Below are 17,461 nucleotides of genomic sequence, written 5' to 3'. Positions count from 1 at the left end.
CAAAGTGTATCACACGCCAAGCCCCAGATTTAAGGAATTAAGAGATGGAGAAATAGACTCCTCCACTAGATGGGAGGCACTGAAAAGAATTTGTGGCCATTTGTTTGCCATCTATGACAAGAACTCTTGAATCTCCTTTGCTCCTGAAGGAATGATTGTATATCCTCCAAAGCCCCGTACATTACTGTGAGTTGACACCTTTCGCTAAACCAGTTGTCTCTTAGGTAATTGGCTAGCGCTGAGGAAGTAAGCACAAGAACAAAAATTGTTAATGTGTTTACCATTCTAACTGATGACTAGAAGAGTGCCTGGCACATAATAGATGCTTAATAAACTTTTATTCAGTAAGGTTGTTAGAATTCTTTTGGTAGCAGATGATGGAAATCCAATTCAAATTTGCTTAAACAAAAAGGAGAATTTATTGGCACACATAACCAAGAAGTCCAAGATCCTGACTCTAGGCACAGCTGGTTCTAGAGCTTCAAATGCATCATCAGGGCTCTCGTTTACCATCTTTTGGTTCTTCTTTCTTCATGTTGGGTTCATTTTCTGGTAGACTCTCTCCATGTGGTAACAAACACGCCACTAAGTTTATATTTTTAGATGCTGTGCCCTGTAACTGTGTATGTCTTCTTCCTCTGTGTGAAATAATAACACTTGCTATTTATAGAATGACTATTCTGTGCCAAGCACTGTACATTTAAGTTAAATATATATGTATTTTCACTTCAATACATATTTATATCTCATAGTGATTAAGAGCATGGATTCTAGAGCCAGTCTGCCTGAATTTAACCCTATATTTATACAAATCCCAGATTATAGCGAACAATTTATAGTTAATACTAGAAAGCAGTTTGTCCTTACGTTTGAATTATCATCATGTTTGAGTGTTCTCTGTAATCCTTCAAGTTAGCAATGAAGCTATCCTAAATGATGTCACTCAAAATTTGGCTGGAGGGGTGGTGCTGGCAAATGATTTATTTTGTGCCTCTATACTTCTGCCAAATTCTTACCTCTCTCTCTTTCTTGCTGAAGCTGAGATAGCATTATCTCTAAATTTTCCCCTTTCCTCTTGAGTTTTTGACATAACTTGTCAGTCTCCCTCCTCAAAAGAAAACATGGTAAACCTTTTTGCTAATTGAGCTTGCTCAACTTGTAGAGTTTTTTCCCCTAGTATCACTATATACTAAATATAGAAGAAAAAATAGAATGGATTATCGTGTTGACTGCTTTGTTGAAAGTGGGTGAATACTGCCCTCCCTGCAGTCCACTCTAATCCTAAAATTTTCCTGAAGTAAATAAACTACAAAGCTGATTCAGATAAAAAAAACTTACCTTACAAGCATCCATACAATATAGCAAAGTTATTTCTATTCTGTCATACGTTGCAAAGACAATGCTTTGTTTAATCGTTTCTGGAAAAAAATGATAAAATTTATATCATAATTTAAATTATAGTCATGTGCCGCATAATGACATTTTGATCAATGACAGGCCATGTATATGATTGTGGTCCCATAAGGTTAGTACCATACAGGTTAGGTGTGTAGTAGGCTCTACCATCTAGGTTTGTGTGAGTACGCTCTATGATGTCCGCACAGCAGAAACACCTGATGGCGCATTTCTCATAGCGTATCCCCACCATTAAGTGACACATGACCATATAACATTTGATTCTTTAAAGTTATGAGTGATAACAGTGAGGTTATCTGGATTGTTAATAATTTGGAACTTGAGTTTATGAATTTTAGTTTCAATCTTAGATAAATCTCTACATATAAAAGTATGTGATTATCTTCTATAATATTTTTTAAAATTTTGCAGTCTTTTTTATCAGTTGTCCGTGCGCATAGTTTAAAGCATCATATAGATCTTCTAGTCTTGTGATGAAAATGTTAATCATCTGCCTAATTCCACGTCCCAGTGCCAATATCCACTCCCAAGGGGAAATTAATTTCAACTCTTTTAACTGATTATTTTGCTATTTACCTCTATATTGCTAGATAGTGCATTTATACTGCTATTTCTTGTGTTTCTGAATGTCTCCCAAGCAGAGATACTGACACCTTTTTTCCTGAGCTATCTTTTCATGGCTGTCTGTATAGCAAAGTGTTAGAAAAGACAGTTTCTCTCCAGAGTGGAGAGCATGATTTTTTGTTGTCTAGTATAGTAAAGATTGTCCCCTTTGGGGCAAAGGTGGGCAGGTTGTGACTCATTATAAAATATTGGGGTCTGCTAAGATTCCTCAGCTGTAATGTAAAGTTGTTGCATATGTAGCATCCACCTGGGCCACTCTGCATCACTCCCAGGGGACTGAAGGTGAGGGGAACGAATGTGATCATGAAGCTCGTACTGCTTGCTGTGCCATGAGTAACAAAGTACTGTGTCTCTCACCCAGGAGTCTCATGTCTTCTGTCAGCATCCATTCTAATTTGATCGCTTAAAGTAAGGTAAAAATCTCAGACCCTTCGCATCTCTTGACGCTTGATTTTTCCACTTTTGGCCCTACCAACTGATCTACCAGTATAGAAGAAGTGGGAAGACTCCGTAGACTTCCTGTTGTCCTCAGTGTAGTCAATACGATAATTTGGGTCAGTATTAAGTGTTGACAGTATTAGATCAGTGGTCAGATCAGTATTAAGTGTTGACAGATTAAGGCTGTGCCAATGCTGTTCACAGGTACATCATGTAATGTGCCATGATTACCTTTCTGTTCCTGCACAACTTTTTATTTTCTGAAGGGTTGATAATTCCTTTTTATTTGTTTGATTGATTACTTGCTTAGTTTTCTACATACTCATCAGTATTTTGTTCTCAGATTCCCTCTCAGTTGTATGTTCAGTATATTTAAACATACTAGCTGTTCTATTAATTTCATCTTCTCGAAGACATCCCTCCCAGAGACTTCTGACTTGCTTCTATCTCCTTTGCTTGCTCTCTAGGCATACGTGGGCTGTCCTCTTCTGTTGTTCCTTTTGCCATCATCCTGGGCATTCTCTTCATCTTTTTTATTGGATTTTGTATTGTTTTACTAGCGCTGCCATAACAAAGACAGACTGAGTGGCTTAACAGCAGAAACTTATTTTCCCACAGTCCTGGAGGCTAGAAGTTGTAGATTAAGGTTCAGCAGGGTTGGTTTCCCCTGAGGCCTCTCTCCTGAGCTTGCAGGTGACTTTCCTCTCCCTGTGCCTTCACACAGTCTTCCCTCTGAGCCAGTCCCTTCTTATAAGGACGCCAATCGCATAGGATTAAGGCCACACCGTATGACCTCATTTTACTTTAATTCCCTCTTAAAGGACCTACCCTCAAATACAGTCACGTTCTGAGGTACCGGCAGTTAGGACTCCAACATATGAGTTGGAGGGGGACACAATCCAGCCCATCACAAATCCCTTCTGTCCTGGGCTGTCTTATTGTTTCTCAGTTTACTCTTTCATTTTGGCAGAGCGCATCCTCCAGAAACGTTTAGAGAATGGATGTGTGGAGATTCATTTTTTTGAGAACTTCCATATCTTAAAATACCTTTTTTATGCTGACAATTAATTGACTTGGTTGACCAGGTGTAGATTGGAAATCATTCTACCTCAGAATATTTAAGACGGTTCTCCTAGCTTCTAGTGTTGCTGTGGAAAAATCCAATGCTATTCTGATTTTTGATCCTTTGTGTAAAAAAAAAAAAAAAGGTACTTGAGTTTAAGAAAAAAGTACTTTAAAATTCTCTATTTTGTCCCAGGTTTTATGAAGTTTCATAATCATATGTCTTGAGCTGGAATTAGTTTTATTCTTTGTGTAGGTTAAGCACTTTATGTGCCCTTTCAATCTGGGAACTCATGCACTTCAGTTCTGTGGATATTTTCTTTTCTCTTTTTTTTTTTGAGGAAGATTAGCCCTGAGCTAACATCTGCCAGCAATCCTCTTCTTTTTTGCTGAGGAAGACTAGCCCTGAGCTAACATCCGTGCCCATCTTCCTCTACTTTATATGTGGGATGCCTGCCACAGCATGGGTTGACAATCAGTGCCATGTCCGCACCCAGGATCCAAACCAGTGAACTCCAGGCCACCAAAGCAGAATGTGCAAACTTAACCACTATGCCACCAGGCTGGCCCCTCTGTGGATATTTTCTTGAATTATTTCATCGATGATTTTTGCCCCTCCATTTCTCTGTTCTCTATTTCTGTAACTCCTATAATTTGCTGTTGAATTTTTATACTGTTCCTCTACTTTTATTGTCTTTATCTCCTATTTTCTATCTCTCTGTCTTTTTACTTAAATTTCTGGGAAATTTCTTCAACTATATTTTCAATCTATTTATTGAGTTTTTCATTTGTGGTCTCATACTTTTAATTTCCAACGGCTTTGTTGTTGTTGTCTTAATTTTTTCACATAGAATCCTGTCCTATTCTTGGATGTAATAACCTATTTTATCTTCCTGAGGCTAGCAATGATATATATATTAAAGTTTTCTTCTCTTTGTATAATCCCTGATTCTTTTCAGGTGTGATTTTGATGTTTTAGGGTCGTTGTTTGTGTTTGTTTTGGTCCCTGATTTTCATATTAGAGATTTTCCTCAAATGTCCAGTGACCTTTGGCTATCTAAACATATTTAAAAGTGTGGAACTAAAAACATTGTACATATGTGTAGGGTTGGGACTTGTGGACCTCGTTCATTGTCTGGTGGTCTGGCTGGGCCATTTTGTTAGATGTGTCAAACTGCTAGTTTCCTCCAAAAGACGTTTCCCCTAGAGGTGTTAACTAATCTTATTGCGGTAACCATTTTGCCATATATACATGTAGCAATCATCAAATTGTTCACCTTAAATTTATGTATGTTCTGTGTCAATAATATCGCAATACAGCTGGAAATTAAAAATTCTTGTAAAGAAAGTTTCCCCCTTTTCCTTTGCCACATGAGGTATGGCAGCTGAGGAATGTACCTCTTGGATCTCTGACTGTAGGGATCCTAATTGACTGATGGTCCCAGATGCTGTGCTCCGAATGCATGTCTGTGTTCTTCCTAAGGCCATACTTCCCAAGTTGGCTGCTCCCCAGTCAATGACTAAGAGTGGCAGGAATACTAAGGCAAGCCCATTCCTACAAGATGCAGGATTCCCCCCGTGGGTGTATTTGACTTGAACACTCCCCATAGCCTTGCCAAAACTTTCTTAGAACTGCACTATAGCCTATGGACATTCCTTCCTAGTTTCTTCCTTCTTTCCTTCCTTCCTTTCCTCCTCCCCTCCCTCCCTCCTTCCATCCCTTCCTCCTTTACAGAGGTCATACCTGAGTCATGACTGATAGCTCTCCCAGTCTCCTCATTTTCTCTCACAGTTGTTTCCCCTTAATAAATCTCTTGCATGTCTTGTCCCATACTGGCATTTGCCTCTCAGAGGACTCAGACTATTGCAAATTGTACAGAAATTGGGATCTAAGAAAAGAGATGGAAAGATGGGATTTGGGATTCATTGACTCACCACTTGGCAAGTGTTGAGGATGCTATCTTGAATGGTAGGTGGGCACAGATAGTCCTGGCACAAGAGTGTGACCCAGTTGCTAAAGATTTTACCAGGAGTGAACTGGGGAAATGTCTGGGGAGAGGAGAACACTCTTGCAGATAAAATGATTCAGGAATTTGAGAAATACAAGGGAAAAAATGCTTTCCATGACAAGTGAGTTGGATGGTTGCTGATCAGCTGTATTAATGCCCTGCATAGGGATAATTAGAGACTGAGTGCCATAAATGCCAAGAGTCATAGGCCTTTTTGGTAGCACACAAAGAGGCCCTTATCTCCTGCAGTAGAAGAGCAGGTACAGATGAGCTCCAGGGATATTTGAATTCTCAGCCAAAGACAAGTCTGTTATGGTACGGTCAAAGTCCTACCTGGGATGCCGAAATATGGAATAGAGACAACTGGATGTATGCCATCGAAGATGTTTACTCTGGAGACCCTTCTTAACCTTAAGACTTTCAAATGTTCCACCCTTCTGTAGTAAAAGCGGATACTTCCACTATGCTGGAAATCACTGCACAGGTCTCTCCTTGACAACACAACACGTATATACCTCAGGAGCTACTCCCACCACCTGTCCCGGGCACCAGGACAATAACTAGGGTCAAATCCCAGCATAACCTGGACAGGGACATGCTGGGCCTGATAGTGGAGGACAGAGACTCCACCAGAAGAGTTGCTTGAATTGACTGACATGTACTGGCAGGAGCCACAAGAGTACCCCTGGGACTGGATTTTGAGGGTTCTTGTTCACGGGGGTCAGAATAGAAGACAGGATAAGCAAGAATTTATTATGCTGGGGCACCTTTTCAAGACATGAAATTTAACAACACAGCAAAGACCCTAAGGAATAGGGTAAACTTGATGCTCAGGCAGCTCTTAAAAGATTGCAAAGGGGCTGGCCTGGTGGTGTAGTGGTTAAGTTCACACGCTCCACTTCAGCAGCCTGGGGTTTGCTGGTTTGGATCTCGGGCACAGACCAAGCACCACACATCAAGTCATGCTGTGGTGGCGTCTCACATAAAATAGAGGAAGACTGGCATAGATGTTACCTCAGGGCCAATCTTCCTCACACACATACACAAAAGCTTGCAAAAAACAATGACCAACACTCAGTGAAGCAGAATGTCTGAGTTTCCCTGGCAGATGGTAGAGGAAAGAATAAAAAGGTTGAGGGAAGTGGGCCTGTTGCAATGAATATATTATGTGCAGCCAGAAGACCCACAAGAGGATTATGTTCTGCAGGAGAATCCCAGGATGCATCATTCATCAAGGTCATTAGAAATGCGATTGTTAGAGGGGGCACCAGCATTACTAAGGAGTTCTGTGGTCTTCTCCTCTGTAGGTCAGAGATGGTAGTAGGAGAGCACAGGGCTGTACTTATCAATACCCATGGGGAAGATGGGGCCGCAAAGTAACAGAGGCCAGGTGGCAGCACTTAACTTCCAGCAGCTGGAGGCTGCCATTACTATAGTCAAAGGGACAGCCAATGGGGCTCAACCAGCAGGGAGTGGTGGACATGGTTAATAGAGCACAGTGTTGCAACAGGAGGAATAAACAGGCAGCTGATAAGCTGCTGCTTGATATCTATACTCACGAAAAGGGTAAGTATGAACCAGCAGAGGCTGAATGAATTTCTTCCCCAAAAATCTCTCGCCCAGTTCCTACACCCAATCTGATTGTCTGGCTGACTGGTCAGGGATCTGGAAAGAAGAAGACTGGAATATTGGAGGCAAGAAGGTTTGGAGTGGAGACATACGGATGAACATATAGAGTGGGGATAGAATGTGGGGTCTAACTCTTCAAAAGACTTTCAACAGGGGCTGGCCCCATGGCTGAGTGGTTAAGTTCGCGCGCTCCGCTGCAGGCGGCCCAGTTTTTCGTTGGTTCGAATCCTGGGTGCGGACATGGCACTGCTCGTCAAGCCACGCTGAGGCAGCGTCCCACATGCCACAACTGGAAGGACCCACAACGAAGAATATACAACTATGTACCGGGGGGCTTTGGGGAGAAAAAGGAAAAAAATAAAATCTTTAAAAAAAAAAAAAAGACTTTCAACAAATTCTCCTGGCTTTAGTTCCTGAGCCTTTTGCCTAGTGCCTTTCATCTCTGAGCTTCTGGAGAATTTTGCAGTAAATTGGCTTGCTTTCTGGCTTTCCTACTGGCAGCTTAGATTTCGTCTTTCGTGAGTCTCCTAAGGCAGTTAATCTGTCTTCTAGCTTCCAAATGTCATTATTGTTTTCTCTTCTCTCATTCTCTTTGCCCTTGTGGGTTTATGGTTTTTATTTTTAAAAATCCCTTCATTGCCATTTTATTGGATTTTAGGAAGGAATTAGAAGCTATTGCCTTTAATTGGAAGTTGACCAATACATTACCACATAGAATCCTATTCAAGCTTTCCCTGCCTCAACCTATAACAAGAGAACTTGATTAAGTTATACTGCTTTCATGGGAAGGCTGAGCTTGGCCAGCTTTTGATTGGCAATCAAGAAAGAATTTCCTTCAGGTTTTCTGCCAGTCCCTTAAGCAACCTCCCCTCAACTCTAAGAAGATCCACCAAAATAACATAAATATGTACATAAACTGTATTTAATATGTATATATAAAACCTAGCTGTGACTGACAAGGCAGGCTCAGTTGGGATGACATTTTCCCCACAGACATGAATCAACATGTAATTGTGCTATCATCCAAGCCACAGCTCTCTAACGTGTCCACGAGGATAAGAGAAATACTGTCAAAAACTTTGCAAAAATCTGTATACACAATGAGCAGGTACAATTAGACTAGGTAATGGGGCACAAATTATTTGGAATTTGACAGAACTGAGTCTGAACATAGGCTTTACTTCCTACCGTATGTCAGGGTCAGGAAACTTTTTCTCAAAGAGCCAGAGAGTAAGTTTATTACATTTTTGGGGGGCCACATGGTCTCTGCTAGCACCACTCAACTCTGCTGTGGTAATGCAAAAGCAGCCATAGGGAATATGTAAACAAATGAGTGTGGCTATGTTCCAAGAACTCTTTATTTAGAAGAACAAATGAAGGATTGGATTTGACCTATGGGCCATACTTTGCTGACTTCGACTCCATGAACATATTTTCTTACCTCAATTAGGTCATTTGCAGAAATGGTCCTAATGCTAACTACTTTGTAAGATTGTTCTGGCAGTCGTATAAATTAATATGATAGATCTTAAAAGTTCTCGTCACAAGAAAACAATTGTATTATATGTGGTGATGCATCTGATTAACAAATGGCAAGCAATAGGATATATTGGAGTATATGAGGAAGCCATTTGGTGTAAAACTAATTCAGCCTGACCTTGTTTTTCCAAAAGGGCCTGATGTGGCCATTGAGCATGCATTGCATATCTACTTTAAGCATTTGCTGTGTCCCAAAGACAGGAGCAAATGGCTTTAAGATAAAGATGCAACTTCCCCCACATTGGCATTTCCTTAAGGATAAGCATCTCTCCCTAGGCTAGGAACTGATTGCTGTGCTCACCGGTGACCACTCAGCTTGAGACAACAGACCTGAGACAGCAGACCTGCTACCTGCTGTGTGAATAGCTGTGCTGTGCCGGCTAGGCAATCTTGTGGCCATTGTAAAGGGATATTCCTATCATATGTGATGTATGCTCTTTGTTCCAAAATGGTATATAACCACTATGTATACCCCACTTCTTTGGTGCCCTTTCTTCCTTGAGGAAGGAAAACCCTGGGCTAGTCTAGTCCTCAGATCTGGCTCATAATAAACTCACTGCAATTTTGATTTAATGATTGGTTATGGATTATTTTCATCAACAGATGTTAACTATGGGCCGGCCTTTTGGCGCGGCAGTTAAGTGTGCGCCTTCTGCTTCGGCTGCCCGGGTTCGCCAGTTCGGATCCTGGGTGCGGACATGGCACCGCTTGGCAAGCCATGCTGTGGTAGGCGTCCCACATATAAAGTAGAGGAAGATGGGGATGGATGTGAGCTCAGGGCCAGTCTTCTTCAGCAAAAAGAGGAGGATGGGCAGCAGTTAGCTCAGGGCTAATCTTCCTCAAAAAAAAAACCAAACAGATGTTAACTAGACTTATTGTGATGACCATTTTGCAATATGTACCAATATCGAATCATGTTGTACACCTAAACTAATATAATATTATATATGTCAATTATATCTCAATAAAAGTAAAATAAAATAAAACTTCTATTTTAAGTTGGGGGAAAAAAAAGAACCAAGGCAGTGAAATGAGCCCCAAAGTCAGAGAGATTTTTGAGCTGAGTCTGGAATCTGTTCACTAACTGCTTACAGGTGACCTTGGGCACGTTCCTAAACCTCTCGAAGCTCTGCCTGGATTGGACCAAGCCTAAACTAGTTTACTTGGCACAGGATCGTTAAAGGAGCATTGTAATTTCTGGTTCATTGATGTGTCTATGGTTCTGGTTGCAGCCACATGGATATGCCATTTGTGACTCAACCGAAAACGTTCCTTTCAGCTCTTGGTCTGCCTGAAGCTCTTAACAGTTTTGTTTTGCCATTTTTTCAAATAGATCTTAGGTTTCTGCCCCTCCCTGTCTCCCAATCCTTCTCTTCTCTCTCCCTGTTTCCTTTGCTGCCTAGCACAGGACTTTCCAAACAGGAGGAGAGACGTCATCCCTTGCTTAATGAACGCAGTGACTCAATCCTGTTGGAGTCAGCTATGCTTGTAGAGACATGCCTTTGATGACTGAAAATCTAGTTTTCAAGTGAAGGAATCAGATATTCCATCTTTTCACTGAAACTGAAACAAAAAGAAAAGAACCCTAACCAAAACAAGGCTTTGAAGTCTGCCATCAAAAAGATTTCCTTATAATGGCTGCTGAAAGCTTTTAAAACTAGATAGACTTTTAAAAATAAGGTGGCTACCATCTCCCTGGAAAGTTTATGTGTGGGTGTAATAACAACAAAGGAGTTATCAACTGAAATAGCCTTTATAGTCTTTGAAATGGCTGGGAGGCTGTCTGGTAAATAAAGCATCAGAAATGTTCCTTTGGGCCAGCCCGGTGGCACGGTGGTTATGTTTGCACGTTCTGCTTCAGCAGCCCAGGGTTCACTGGTTCATATCCTGGGTGTGGACATGGCACCGCTTGGCAAGCCATGCTGTGGCAGGCGTCCCACATATAAAGTAGAGAAAGATGGGCATGGATGTGAGCTCAGGGCCAGTCTTCCTCAGCAAAAAGAGGAGGATTGGTGGCAGATGTTAGCTCAGGGCTAATCTTCCTCAAAAAGAAAGAAAGAAAGAAAGAAAGAAATGTCCCTTTCATGAATATTTAAGAATTCCTTTGTTAAATGTTTTCCTTTGCAAGCTAGAAGCTGCAGGTTTCTAGAAGCTGAAGTAGTAGCTAAAAAATGCTTACGCTCTTGGTGAGACTAAATTGGTACAGCCTTCCAAGAGAGAAATTCGATATCTAACAAAGTTTGTAATATACATAAACTGTGACCCAAAAACTTATTCCAAGGTTATAATAGGACAAGTGAGGCATACACAGGAATATTTATAATGTTGCTATTTCTGTAATGCAAACACTGGAACCTAAAGGTCCATCAACAAGGGACTGATTAAATCAATTATAATACAGCCATGGCAGTGGAATGCTATGTATCTTTAAAAAAATACTATGTATCTTTATGTTTTGGCATGAAAGATGTCCATGACATACAGCAAACAGCTAACTTCGTTATCTGCACAGAATGTGTATGAGAATGTGTTCACTGTCTCTGTCTTGTTCGAACAATTTATGAAAATGATGCATTACGAAAGAGGAAAATAATGATGCTTTCAGTTTGGAAAAAAAGCAGCTGTAATTTGTATTTTCACTGCTCAAGAGACAGAGCAAAGAGCAGAATATTGGGCTGAAGAGATCTATGGTGTTCTAGTCCAATTTCCTCACATATGATGTAGGTGTAAGACACTTTAAAAACTCATTTAACATAATGCTTTACTTAAAAATACAAGGAGTACCTCTCTTTTCCAAAATGTGTTGCTGAGAATGGTGATACAAAGTAAATTATATTTTTTCCAAAGGAAATAATGTAATAATTTATTTCCACATTAAAAGCATTACAGATATGATCAAAATGATGCCATAAATTTAAAGATATATATACCATATATAAAAAATATAATAAACAACAGTGTCATAAATTTGAACTGTTTAAACTTGCACAATGACAATGTATAATAAATGTCAATTATTTAATAAAATTTTGATTGGCTTATTAGAATTTTGATGGACTGAGGGAGTGATTTGTGTCGGTCACGTCACTAATAAACTTGTCCATGAGAATTTTAAAAGATACCTTTTTCTTTATTGGTAAAGTTTTATGTAACCAACGGACACATTTAAAAAATTCTATTAATGCTAAGCTAGAAAATTTCCCATCATCTTTCATTTCTCTCTCTTTCTCTCTGGATTTATAGCTTATTTGCAAGAACTGAAACACTCAACCCAACCCCTGTCTAGGTAGAAAGCATTTTCATCACTCAGGAAAGTTCCCTCATGCCTTTTCTTCGTCAGCCCCAGCGTCAGCCTCACCAGGAAAGACCTGCCGTCCTCATTTCTCACGCCGTAGGTGAGTTGTGCCTATGCTAGAACTTAACATAAGTGCAATCATACAGCTAGTACTATTTTGTGTAAGGTTTCTTCCACTCGGCCTGTTTTTGAGAGTCATTCCTGTTGTGTGTTTCAGCAGTTCATTCCTTTTTAGTGCTGGGTGGTATTTCATCATTTAAGTATATCGCAAGACGTTTTATCCATTCTCCCTCTGACGGTCATTTGGGTTGTTTCCACTTTAGGGCAATTAGGAAAAAAAGCTGCCATGAACATGCCAAGAACTGTGCAGCGTCTGAGGTTTTCACCCTACTTGCAGAATAACAAGCTAGCCCTTCGCAGTTTCATGGATGCTGGCTCCTGAGTCAGGTGCAAAAGGTTTTACTGCTCCCAGCAGTAGTGGTAGCCAGACTATCAGTATTTGCACCAGTTCCCTAAGCGCCAGTTCCACAGGGTGACGGAGCAGGGCCAAATGGTATCTGCATACGGAATTACATCCCGCCGACAGACGGGAGCTCAGGGAAGTTGAATTTTTTATGATTGCCCAGGAGGGACATTATCTTCCAAGGCTGTTCTCTGTGCACAGACAGCTTAGAACAAAGGCAGCTGCTCACACGACGTGCAAAAAACCAGAGCCCCATGGAGAGTTGTCTCCCAACAAAACATTCTTGGACAAGTTCTTGTGAACACATTTGGAACCTGTCTTGGGTAGAATCCTAAGAGTAGAACTGCTGAGTCATAAGGCAGATGTTTGTCTAACTATTATCACTTTTTCCAAAGTGATTGAATCATTTAATACACCCACCAACGATGATCCAGAGTTCCTGTTATTTCATCACTTGCCATGTTGGCGTGGTCAGTATTTTTAATTTTAGCCATTTGGGTAGTCGTGGTGGTAACTTAATTGTAGTTTAATTTGCATTTTCCTGATAACTAATGATGTTGAACACTTTTTCATTTGCTTATTGGCCATGAGTAGATTTTCCTTTGTAAAGTGTCTGCTCAAATCTCTTGCTTTTTTTAAAAAATAGGTTTTTTGTTTTTCTATTATTGGGTTGTAAGAATTCTCTATATATTCTGCATGGATATCCTTTATTGAATATATATTTCTGCAAATAGTCTTCTTGTTTGCTCATGTATCTTCTTCTTTTTTTTTTGAGGGAAATTAGCCCTGAGCTAACATCTGCCTCCAATCCTCCTCTTTTTGCTAAGGAAGACTGGCCCTAAGTTAACATCTGGCCTATCTTCCTCTGTTTTATGTGGGATGCCTGTCACACCATGGCTTGACAAGCAGTGCGTAGGTCTGCACCTGGGATGCACCTGGGCTGCCGGAGCGGAACGTGCAAACTTAACTGCTGCACCACCAGGCTGGCCCCTCATTTATCTTCTTAACTGTGCCTTTCAGGGAGGATTTTTAAAATTTTGCTGACGTCTAATTCATCCGTTTTTGATTTTGTTACTTTCTAGGTTACTACTTTCTGGGTTCTAAGAAATCTTTGCCTACCTCGTGGTCATGACGTTTTTTATGTTTTCTTCTGAAAGCTCTATAGTTTTAGCCCTTAAGGCTAGGTTTATGGTGCATTTTGAATTATTTATTGGATAAGGATGAGGTAGAGGTGGAAGTTTTTTTCCATATGAATATCCAGTTGTTCCAGCATTATTTATTGAAAAGCCTTTCCCTTCCTCATTGAACTGCTTTGGTAAAATTAAGTAACTATATAAATGTGGATCTATGTCTAGGCTCTCTATTCAGTTCCATTAATTCGTCTGTCATTACGACAGCACCACACTGATTACTACAGCTTAATGGTAATCTTAAAGTCAGATAGAGTAAGTTCTTAAGTCTTGTTCTTCTTTTACAGGATGCCTTTAGATAATCCAGGTCATTTGCATTTTTATATAAATTCTAGAATCAGCCCTGGAATATAGATAAATAGGTAGCTAGCTAGCTAGATAAGAAGATGGATAAATAGATAATTTAGTTTTTGTGTGGTGTATAATAGAGAAGTTATTTTAAGTATAACAATAAAGAAAAAAATTTTAAGAACTATATTATAACCTTCATAATTATTTTAAGTTTCTAAATCCATTAAATATACGGCCAAATTGGATTTTTAAAATTTAACAAGTGGTATATGCCATGTAATTTGGTTAACATTAATTAAGTAAGAAAAACAGTGTGGTGTGTTTGTTACGTTTTGCTTCTTTAGAATAGCACATTCTGCTAGGTCTGACTAGACTGATTGGATTGGCCTCATTAGAACAGTCTTGCTCTAGAAAGAGTAAGAAGGAAAGAAATTGAAGAACAGATTAAGCAATCACACTATTGACGCTCATCTAATTCTGACACAAATTTGAATCTCCCACCTAAAGTAGCACTTCTAACTAAAGAATTTGTCGATTCGTAAACAAAAATAAAAAAGTAAAATTATGGAAAACCTTGAAGAATTGTTAGGAGCTAAATATGTACTTTTTGAAAGTTTAACAGTGGAATTATCTGAAAATCATGAGAGATTTAATAGGCTAATATTAAAAATCTAGAATAAATACCAGGTATACAAACAATTAAGTTGGCTCATTAAGAAAGTGATCTAGATACAAAAATACAATGCCAATGTAAAGTTTTTCACTCATTTCATAGTGTTTTAATATTTATTATTTTACCAAAGTTGCCTAATATATATTTTCTCCCTTGTCACTTTTAAATTTCTATCATGAAAACTAATTCATTTGCCTAATGTTTTGAAATAGTAAATTTCTCAGTTATTATATTTATCTTGTTATTGAATAAAATTTTTATCCTCATAAAACACTTTTTGTTATGTTATAAGTTTCTGGGGATTTTAATACATTAACAAGTTTGTCACTTTTACTACCTACAGAATGTTGTGACATGCAGAGGTAAGAAGTTGTGACCTGCTGATTGCCAAGCTTCCAGTATGTCAGGTTCAGGATTCTCCTTTCTTTCGGAGAACCTCATTGCTGGGAAACTGACTGACTGCCAAAAAGTCCCTGCTGCCATCATGTAGTCATGGAACCCTACATGGAGGGTAGTTTCATGAATAGTAGCTGGCCAGAGAGTAAATATGAACAATTAAGGATTTCCAGATATATAAGAAAATAAGCAGGGGCCGGCCCCATGGCATGGTTGTTGAGTCCAGTGCACTCCACTTTGGTGGCCTGGATTTGTGGTTTTGGATCCCAGGCGTGCGGGTTCGTATCCCGGGCAGCGACCTACACCACTCATCAGGCCATGCTGTGGTGGTGACCCACATACAAAATAGAGGAAGATTGGCACAGATGTATGCTCAGGGCTAATCTTCCTCAAGCAAAAAAGAGAAAGATTGGCAACAGATGTTAGCTCAGAGCAAATCTTCCTCATCAAGAATAAAAAATAAAGAAAATAAACAGACAAACTTGTTTTGGAGCAAGAAGTGGTAAGTCAAAGTATCCTGACATATTATTTAAAAAATAATTTTCAATTTAAAATGCCATATACAGTCGACCTATCAATTGAATGAGAAAATAAAATAAAGACATTTGCACACATGTAAGAATTTTTAAAATGTACCTCTCACATACGCCTTTTTAGGAAGTTTTTAAGATATATTTCATTGAGGTGAGTGGAAAGCCAAGAAAAAGGAAGACATGAGATACAAGAAAGAGTGAAACTAACCCAGAAGCCTATTAAGAAGAAGGCATGTTTCTTTTTTTGACAAGATAAAAGAAGGGCACTTAGAAACTTCAGGAGAAACGGAAAGTTGTAGAGGACAGTTGCAGTCAGACAGCAACAATCAGAAGGCGTGATTTTTGAGCCGCTGGTAGAGTATTAGAGAAGAGAATCTTTTTTGTTTCTGATTATAGGAACACTTCTTTCAGGTGATACTGGAGTGTGGCACTGACCACATACGGAAGAAAATAGAACCCTAGCATTTCTTCTTTTAATCTCTGCAGTTAATAATACCTACATAGTGATAATAATTTACATGCTGTTTAATGGGTTTCAACTTTGAAAATTAACTTATAGACAATTCACAGAAGCCTTAGTAAGGAACCTAAGTTGAGAGGTGAAAGTTGGAGAATTCTAATCTTACATCCTGGAGATGAAAGGAATATTTCATAAAATTAATAGAATAAGAAATAGATGTCTAAGTGTACTATTTCAAGTTACAAAAGTTAAAAAAAGAAGAAATGGGCCGGCCCAGTGGCGCAGCGGTTAAGTGCACACATTCCGCTTCGGCGGCCCGGGGTTCCCCGGTTCGGATCCCAGGTGCAGACATGGCACCACTTGCAAACCAAGCTGTGGTAGGCATCCCATGTATAAAGTAGAGGAAGATGGCATGGATGTTAGCTCAGGGCCAGTCTTCCTCAGCAAAAAGAGGATGATTGGCAGCAGATGTTAGCTCAGGCTAATCTTCCTCAAAAAAACAAATGATAATAAAAATTTTTAAAAAACTAAAAATAAAATAATTATCAAAAATTGAGGAGAGAGGAGGGGGATTCCAAGATGGCGCCGTGAGTAGTCCTCTTTGTCTCTCGCCCTTCGAGTCTACAATTATTTGGACACTTATCGCTTGACAAAGGATATCCAGACAGCATCTCAGGACGTCTGAGACACCCACGCGACTATACATCGGAAGGCGGACGGACTTTCCTCCGGGAGGATGTGGAAATAGGTGAAAACTCTCCGACCCCGACGGGCAGCCTAGTACCCGCAAGCGGCTTTCTTCCAACGGACGCCCCCAGAGGATCCACACACATCTAGGGCAGGAGCGAGAACACAACAGAGGAGCGACGGTGGAAACAGGTGACCAGAACCCTACTTAAACCCCCTGCAATTACTCCTAAACGCAGAGGGAAACTTTGGAGTTGCACACCTGAGCCCGCGGGGAGAGTCTCTCCCCGCCATTGGCGGGGAGACCCAGCCTGGTGCTCGGGGCGCCCGGAGGGTCCCAGAGAGACGCCCGCCCCGGGGGACTAGGGATTGCCGGAGATCTCGGAGAGGACCGGGGCGGGGGAACTTTCAAAGGCGCATCCGGCGACCCGGTGGGGAAGCGCCGGAGCTCCGCCAGGCAGCAGACAAAACTCTCTGTCTGCCAGTAGCAGAGGGGCCACGCTGAGCACTCAGGGCTCCCGGCAGAGGCCCGGAGAGAAGCCCAGAGGGCGGGGCGACCCCCAGCTGCCATTGCCCGCCCCGGGGGACTAGGGATTGCCGGAGATCTCGGAGAAGACCGGGGCGGGGGAACTTTCAAAGGCGGGTCCGGCGACCCGGAGGGGAAGCGCCGGAGCTCCGCCAGGCAGCAGACAAAACTCTCTGTCTGCCGGTAGCAGAGGGGCCACGCTGAGCACTCAGGGCTCCCGGCAGAGGCCC

This window comes from Equus caballus, chromosome 8 (assembly GCF_041296265.1).
Source record: "Equus caballus isolate H_3958 breed thoroughbred chromosome 8, TB-T2T, whole genome shotgun sequence".
In the NCBI taxonomy this organism is placed as follows: Eukaryota; Metazoa; Chordata; class Mammalia; order Perissodactyla; family Equidae; genus Equus; species Equus caballus.
Note: the sequence above shows the minus strand (reverse complement) of the source record.